General features: G+C 40.7%; 1 pseudogene; it reads right to left on the reverse strand.

Annotated features, from left to right (window-relative positions):
* Nucleotides 1–7,772: 7,772 nt before the first annotated feature.
* Nucleotides 7,773–8,678, reverse strand: LOC112919560 (ferritin heavy chain pseudogene; annotated as a pseudogene).
* Between the last annotated feature and the right edge of the window lie 444 nt (nt 8,679–9,122).

The raw sequence follows: 9,122 nt of genomic DNA on the forward strand, positions 1-9,122 counted from the left end.
CCACTTAAACAATATGTGTTTGAAACAACAATGAGACCCCACTACCCACCTATTAGTGTTGAAAATCCAAAATATTGGCAATCCCAAATGCTAGTAAGGATATAGGGCAACCAAAATCCTCACTCATTGCTTATGGAAATGCAAAATGGTACAGTCACTTTGGAAGAAATTTGGCAGATTCTTACAAAACAAGACATTCTCTTACCATATGATCCAGCAAGCATTCTCTTTGGTATTTACCCAGATGAGTTGAAAATATTTATCTTTAAAAAGCTTGCACTTGGATGTTTATACCAGCTTTATTCAAAATTGCTAAAAATTGGAAGCAACCAAGATGTCCTTTGGTAGGTGGGTGGATAAATAACTATTGTATATCCATACAAGGGGATAATTTTCAGGGCTAAAGAGAAATGAAAACCCATAAAAATAAATGGGGAAAACGTAAATGTGTCTTAGTAAGTGAAAAAAGCCCATCTGAAAAGGCTGCCTACTGTGTGATTGTATCTGTATGGTATTCTGAAAAGGCAAAACTATGAAGACAGTAAAAAGATCAGTGGTTGCTAAGGAGTAGAGAGGGGGGTAGGATAAATAACACAGAGGATTTTTATGGCAGTGAAACTAGTCTGCATGATACTATAATGGTGAATACATGTGAAAACCCACAGACTGTATAACACTAAGCGTGAACGCTGTTATACAATATGAACTCTGGGTGATAATGATGTGTCAATATAGATTCATCAATTGTAACAAATGGACCATTCTGGGGGGGGGAAGGGAAGTCAATAGTCGAGGAGGCTGTGCATGTGTGGGAACAGAGGGTCTAATGGGAATGCCCCCTGTACTTTCTATTCTGTTTGGTTGTCAGCCTAAAACTGCTCTAAAAAATAAAGTCTATGGAAAAAATATGTAAATATTTGATTACCAGGAGGCCAAACAAAAGGGAAGGCAAGATTTGAAGCTCTTCCTTTGTTTCTGAAATAAGAACACATAGACCAGATTTACATGGCATATGAAAAGAAGGAAATTAAACTTGTTAAAAACCTACTTACATAATAACATTTTGTACTACTTTGCAACTTCTCTAAAAGTCTAAATTACTTTAAAATAAAAAAATTTTAAAGTCTATATGCCTTAGGAAATAGAATCAATGGCATTTTAATAACATTGTATGGTGACAGATGGTAGCTACACTTGTGGTGAGCATAGCAAAATGTATAAATTTGTCAAGTCACTGCGTTGTACACCTGACATCAAGGTAACATTGTGTGTACACTATACTTCAATTAAAAAGTATATGTCCATATTTTAGGCAACGTGTGTACCAAATGGCATAAAATTATTCCCATTTCACAAATACAGAAATGCAGGCCCAAGATGCTTAAGTAACATGTCTAAGGCCTGCTTGAAAATGGCTTGGCAAAAAAAAAAAAAAGAAAGAAAAGAAAAAGAAAAAGAAAAAGAAAAAGAAAAAGAAAAATAAAAAGAAAAAGAAAAGAAAAAGAAAAAGAAAATGGCTTGGCAAGAATTCCAGTCATTATGTCTGCTGCCAAAGCTCCTATTCTTCCCCCTAGGCACTTCCCCCTAGACACTGTGTCCTCAGAACAGCATTATAGACACAGGACTGCTGTGAGAGCCTAGGAGAACAATACTGGAATTTCTATTTTCGTGTTTATCTTTTTCATTCAGATAGCTGATCAATAGAAAAGAAAAGGTTCTTGAAGTATTCTGAGAATTTTATCCTCCATTGAGCAGATACCATTCAAATACAGTCAATGCACCTTGAATCCCAGAAAGTACAGTATCATGGGCATTTCATATGAGTAAAAGATTAAGTTTTTCTGTAAAGATAAAACAGATGTATGTTTCTTTTCAAAAATATTGAATCCAAAGATTTATATGTGAAAGATACAAAATTAATATGAAAATCTCCCATTTATTTTATCCATAAAGCAAAAGCAACTACTTTAACTTTTGACACCCTCTACTTATGCAGAATTAGGTTGTACATTAATTACAGTCTTTTCATTAAAATGTGCTAAGTTTGAAGAGTTTCTTTCCTGGCAACTGTTATCTATGAATGTTCCTCCTGTAGTATCTTGAATGGTACTTTGACTTACTCCAGTAATTTTTTCTTTTATTACATCTAAATATATTCTTTAGATCTACAAAACTTTAATTTACTCCTTACTTATTCAAATACTATTCAGTGAACAACTACTGAGTACCAAGCATGATGCTTTTCATATTTCTGAAAATAATCATCAAGCTACTTCCTGTATTTGGTAGTTTACATGATGTCAAGACCCTCTTAATCTTTAGATGTTTGATGATAAAGTGGATACAAGATATAGCAAATAAGATTTTTCCAAGATTTGTGAATGTTAAAAGGATTGGCAGGAAGTATTTCTTTTTTTTTTAATTAAGAAGTTTTTTTTTTTTAAGATTTTATTATTTATTCATGAGAGACAAAGAAAGAGAGAGAGAGAGGCAGAAATACAGGCAGAGGGAGAAGCAGGCCCCATGCAGGGAGCCCGATGCAGGACTCTATCCCTGGACTCCAGGATCATGCCCCAGGCCAAAGGTAGGCGCTAAACTGCTGAGCCACCCAGGGATCCCCTGCAGGAAGTATTTCAATAAATTTTTATTTCAGTAGCAACTTCATAATAAAGAGTCATCTGTCTTTGAAGATGCATGGGTTACTTGGAAAACACTACTGTGATTGGAAAAAGTATGCACTCTTGAGTGAAGGAAGATCTCTGAGGAGATTCTGGAGCCTGTTCCAACATTTGGTATAAAACCCAACATTGGGTAAAGGGCCTTACACAGTGTGGGTGTTCAACAAATCTGAGTTGGAATCATACAGATGAAAGGGACCTTCGAGATCAAAGTAATTAATTATGATTAACATTTTTCCCTTTTGAAAGCATATGGAGAGTATACATTAGCAAGTTGAAATTTCACACATTTATTACCATCAGAGTAAAGTCGCTTTCTGGGGCACAAAGCAGAAGTTTTTAGGATATTCCTGTAATTTGAGAAATAATGCCTCATAACAGCCCATTAACTGTAAACTATTTTGCTCAAGACTGACATCATTTTCTACAAATTTAGTTTTTTTAAATATTTTATGTATTCATGAGAGACACAAAGAGAGAGGCAAAGAGAGAAGCAGGCTTCTTGCAGGGAGCCCAATGTGGGACTCGATCCCTGGACTGGAATCACACCCTGAGCCCAAGGCAAACACTCAACTGGTGAGCCACCCAAGCATCCCTATTTTCTATAACTTTAGATGAGTGCATTCAAATAAGTTTATCACAAAAGACTTTTGACTTTTTAATCCATGTTATGAATCTCCATCTCCTGAAATCACAGCTGTTAAAATTATTTCACTCATCAGTGATACTTGAATTTAATGTTTTTCCCTCAATGTTTTACCTTGTACTAAATAGAGCTGACTTACTGTTCTAACTCAACCATAAAACAGGATCAGATAATGACGTTTAGAGCTCTGTTGGCTTGTGTGAGTCAAGTGAGTTTTCTGGTCAATGGAAAATCAAGAGCATCTCTGAAGAGATGCAAGAGGGAAAAAGACAAATACTTATCTGAAAGATTTTAAACAGGAGATGCCCAGAGTAAATCTATTAATTACACTTTAAACTGCTAACTTTAAAAAAAGTGTTTACCTGGGGATCCCTGGGTGGCTCAGTGGTTTAGCACCTGCCTTTGGCCCAGAGCATGATCCTGGAGTCCTGGGATGGAGTGTGACATCAGGCTCCCTGCATGGAGCCTGCTTCTCCCTCTGCCTGTGTCTCTGCCTCTCTCTCTCTCTCTCTCTCTGTCTCTCATGAATAAATAAATAAAATATTTTTTAAAAAAGTATTTACCTATATTCTGGGCATCAACCTTTAATCAAAAGGCAATCTGAGTATTTTAGTTAATAACATCTCCCCTGAGTTAGACACTGTTCTAAGAGTGTTCATATTAATTCATTTATACCTCACAACAACCCAATTGGTAAATACTGCTATCATGATCCCCAATTTACAAATGAGAAAATTGAGAATTTAAGTAATCTGCTGAAGTCCACATGAGAAACGACAGAGGAGAATTCAAACCTAAGAAATCTGGCTTCACAGTCCAGAGCCCATGTACTCACCAGTAATGTTATGCTGACTCTCTCCTACACTTTGCATATTATATATGCACCATACAGTTTCTAACACTTGTTGTATGCTCCCTAGGTGTCAGGTGCTTACTAAACTCTTTATGATATTGATGCCATTTTATTTCTATCAAACCTATGAGACAAGTACCACACTTAACTGATGAAGAAAAAGATTCAGAAAGGCACAGTCCTTTGTTCATTGTCACATTGCCCATGAGTGACAGAGATGAAACCTATCCCAGGTCTAACTGCATCCAAAGCCTACGAAGTAATAAATTCGCTAAGGAGTTCTGCAATTAATCATTAAGAAAGAGGACAATGAACCCCTTAATGAAGTATAAGGGATAGGAAAAAATGCCCAGACTTTTGGCTGATTGTGTTTTTACAATATTCTCTCTATAAGTCTGGATAGTGAAGTAATTAGAGAGCAGAAAAGACCTTGACACAATCTAAGCCAGACTCATCCTTTAATTGATGAGGATCCGAGGCCCAGAGAGGCTCAAGAACTCTCCCAAAGTCATGGAAATATACAGCTAGAACCATCCAAGCTCAAGCTTTGTTGTAGAATCCCATGGCACTTTTTGGGCATGATGCATCTCAATTCATACAGTAATTTGTAGTTTAAATGGATACAACTGTATCTACTTCTAAGATACTTAGACTCCCTCCTTTGCTGAAATGATCTGTTTGGGCTGTATTATGGTAGCTTAAAGGTCACTTTATTCATGCTTGCTGAAACATTTTCAAGGACTAGAAAAAAAAGAACTTATGTTTACATGATTTCCTGCTTTTTAATGTATCCTCCTGGATTTAAGAAAAAAATTCATTTGCAGGCCTATTCATCTTTTAAGATATTGTTTTATTGAAGAAAAAAAAGATATGCTCCTTAAACAAAGTCTATAAATCCTCCAAGCTTTTCATTGTGATTTTTAATTCAACAAAAGGAAAAGATCTACCTTGAGACAATCGCCCTTCTTTTCCACTCATTGTGAGACCCATGTTCATTCCTGTGCCCTTTCCCCGCATACCTCTCAACTCCACTTCCTCTCTATAGCCTTTGTGACTCTAAGGTTGTTGCTGCCCTGTTCCCAGTCATTTCTGGGCCAACTGCCATGTTCTTCTGTACCTTGACCCAGTGTTCTTGCCTGGATGGGGAGAGTGGATGCGGGAAGCAGCCTGTTCCTTTGCTCATCCTGGAGATTTCTCTAATCCTAACTTTCTAGTTAGCAGTAAACAAAAATGGGAAACCACAATGACCCATAAAAGGCAGCTGTAACAAGGAGACACTGATTTCTCCCATGGTAACTACATGTTCACTTACCTGATTTTCTTTCTTAAAATCTAAGAATATAGACCAGTGCTTCCTTAATGGCAGTTTGGTTTATTATGACTGGAACAGCAGAGTTTATGTTTATAACTTGGGGAATCATAGTTAGAACTTAGGTGGCAATTCACAATTTGAATCCCCAGATTTCACACTGACAGACAGATTATTTGTGGTTCAGATTCCAGATGGAAGGAGTGAGGTTGGGAGAAAGGGAGGCTGGAGAAACAGGAGGAATTTCTTAGGCAAAAAGCTCAGTTAGTAAAGCCTCCAGAAGTCTCACTGATAGATGGTGATAGGTGGAAAAGAGAATAGATGAAGGAATTGGTTGCTCAAGGGGAAGGTGGGGGTAGGGATGGAGGGCATCTTGCCTCTACTTGATGCTAAAGAACCTCTTTGCTTCTGTGTCTGGGATATACCTGGGATGCTTGCTGGTCCCCTCAATTTCTCATCACTGGGTTTGTCTCCCTGAGTCTCTAGCCTCTTAGACAACCAGAGTGGGAAGGGACTTGGAGGGCATGAGGGGTATTTTACAAATGAACTTGGATTTAGAGGACTCTGTCTTCTGTATGTGCCTGACTGCCTTAAGTGGGATGGGCGGGGCCGTCAATCAGATGGCATTTGTCAGAGTCACAAATTACCAGCACAGTGCCTCACAAGTGGGGCCTCGTGTTCCCTCTGCAGAGGTGTCCCCGTTTAGGAAATATGAACTGAAGTAACCTTGCAAGATAAAGTTCTCACATCTAATAGATATTTGATCCTTTTGTTTTCTTTTTATAACTTCAGGGATTTTTTTTCCTCCTTCTTCACATGTTCTTGCCTATTACTAAGGAATCGAGACTTTTGAAATGTCATTGTCAGCATTTTCAGGCTATGATTTTCCTGTCTGATTAACAAAGGCCTCTTGTACTTTCTCTCCCTGTTTTCAGAAAGGTGAGCGCACTTGATTTATTCTTGATGTTCACATGTAGCTTCCAATCTCAACCTCCCACTGCTGACTTTCTGAACTTGACCTTGGAATGGTCTGGAAATTGAATTTGTCTATTTAGATAAGGTAGAGATAAGTGCCCCTTTGTTATGTCAATTCTATCAAGATCAATCATGTATCAGATGGGTCTTTTCTCCTGCACCTCTAATTTTTATTTTAAAAGCACCACTCCTTCACCTTTCAGAACTAGCACATAATACTCACCAGATGGTCTTCTTGCTATAGTATAGAGCTAAAGCATTGGCAAAGAATAGCCAACGACTGGAAATTTTGACTAAAACTAATGTCTGGAATACTTCAGAATAATAACACCCTGCTTCCTTAAGTATTTAACATGCCAAAATCAATGAGCTGACAATTTACACATATCTCATTTCATCCTCATAACATGATGAGGTGGGTAGCCCATTTTATAAATGAAAAATGAAGATTCACAATCTGTCTTTGCTCACAGGTTGTTCACAATCTGTCTTTGTTCACAGGTAATGTGGGGGGAATAAGATTCAAATATAAAATGCTTTGATTCCAGCTCTTCACTGCAGAACACAGGTCTTCCTTAAGCAGAAAGTAGTTAAATAACCTGTTAGGGCTATACACAGTGATTTAATAGTAAAATGCATCCTTCTTCACACAGCAATACCCTCTTGCAGAGGAGAGAAATTAAAATATGAGTCAGTGAAATTTCACAATTCGTTGAATAAGATGATCAAATTGAAGAACCAGGTAAAATAGTTACTCATCTTGGCATTATGTAGCTATCCCACAGTGGCTTCAAAAGCCATGGGTACTAAAGGCTTTGCTGTTTCTTAAAATATTACTCTTTCTAGCCTTTTAGACTTGGCTAATGTAGCAAATTTGCTATAAAAATTCCAGAAGCACGGAGCCTTACTGGCTCAGTAGGAAGAGCCTGCACTCTTGATCATGAGTTCAAGCCCCACGCTGAGTGTTGAGATTACTTAAACAAATAAAACTAAATAAAAGGACAGAAGCTAAAGTAAAGTCACTTGCTCCATTTAGGCACTCTGTTTTCTCTGCCATGTCTCTTGGCTTATCATACCTGACGAGGTGTGTCTGCCAAGTGCTAATGTGCTCCTGCCAGAAGAGAAGAAAGCACAAGTAGGATTTACCAGCTTCTACCATGGACTGGGCCCTGAGGGTTCTATGTTGTTGAATACATAATTAAGTATGGTTCATAAAACATGATTTTAGGTTAGTGTTTACACAAGATTTTCAGAAGGCAAGATTGATCATATCAGGCAAGATTTCATATATTTTTATTTATTGGGCAGAAAGAGGCCATACTTAATTAATTTATTAAAAATTCATTACCTTGCTATCCAATGTAATGCTTTGCTATTAAAGCCTTATTTGTTTGTTTGTTTGTTTGTTTGTTTGTTTTGGGGGTACCAGATTACTTTATTTGAAGGAATGGTACAAACCAAAGAAGTAGATGTTTTGGTACAACTTACCCTTATAGTTGGGGTAAAGGTAACGCCAACATGCATGCACTGCCTCGGTGATCTGGGAAGTCACCCCCGTGGCTATGGGAACACAGCCTAAGGCTTAGCTCTATCACCGTTTCCCGAGGTGTGCTTGTCAGAGAGATCCCCGCCATGCTACATTCGGGGGCCCCACCTTGCGCAGGTTGGTTATGTGCCCACCCAATTCTTTGATGGATTTCACCTGCTCGTTCAGGTAATGAGTCTCCACGAAGTCACACAGTGGGGGGGGGGGGGCATTTTTATCAGTGGCCAGTTTGCGCAGTTCCAGTCGCGACTGATTCACGCTCTTGTCCAAGTGTAACGCACACTCCATTGCATTCGGCCGTCCCCAGGTGTCACGGGCCCGTTTCTTAATATCCTGAAGGAACATTCGACCGCCTCGTTGGTTCTGCAGCTTCGTCAGTTTCTCAGCATGTTCCCTCTCCTCGTGAGACTGGTGAAGAAAATATTTGGCAAAGCTCTTCAAAGCCACATCGTAGTGATCCAAGTGGTAAGACATGGACAAGTAGACGTAGGTCGCGTAGAGCTCCAGGCTGATCTGGCGGTTGACGGCGGCCTCGGAGTCCTGGCGGTAGTTGGGGCGCAGCTGCCAGCGGGACGCGGTCGTCATGGCGGCGGCCGAGGAGCGGCGGCCTTGGAGCGGCAGCTGAGGAGCCCTGAGACGGCCAAGGAGCCGGGCGGCGGCGGCCGAGGAGCAGCAGCTTGAAAAGCCCGACGACGGCCGAGGAGCCGGGCGGCGGCGGCCTTGGAGCGGCAGCTGAGGAGCCCTGCGACAGCCGAGGAGCCGGGCGGCGGTGGCCTTGGAGAGGCGGCTGAGGAGCCCGGCGGCGGCCAAGGAGCGGGGCAGCGGCGGCCTTGGAGCAGCAGCTGAGGAGCCCGGCTACGGCCGAGGAACCGGGCAGCAGCGGCCTTGGAGCAGAGGCCCGAGGAGCCCGGCGGCGGCGGCCTCGGAACAGGCGGCGGCGGCCTTGGAGCGGCGGCCTCGGAGCGGCCCGGGAGCGCTGCGCGGAGATGGCAGAGGGCTAGCCCTGAGCGGCGGCCGGTGGAGGAAACGAGCGGGAAACAAGCGGGAAACCGCGGGGACCCTCCCCGGAGACTGTCGCTATTAAAGCTTTAGAGATCATTATTGAGGTGCTTTTT

The sequence above is a fragment of the Vulpes vulpes genome, chromosome 4 (genome assembly GCF_048418805.1).
Source record: "Vulpes vulpes isolate BD-2025 chromosome 4, VulVul3, whole genome shotgun sequence".
In the NCBI taxonomy this organism is placed as follows: Eukaryota; Metazoa; Chordata; class Mammalia; order Carnivora; family Canidae; genus Vulpes; species Vulpes vulpes.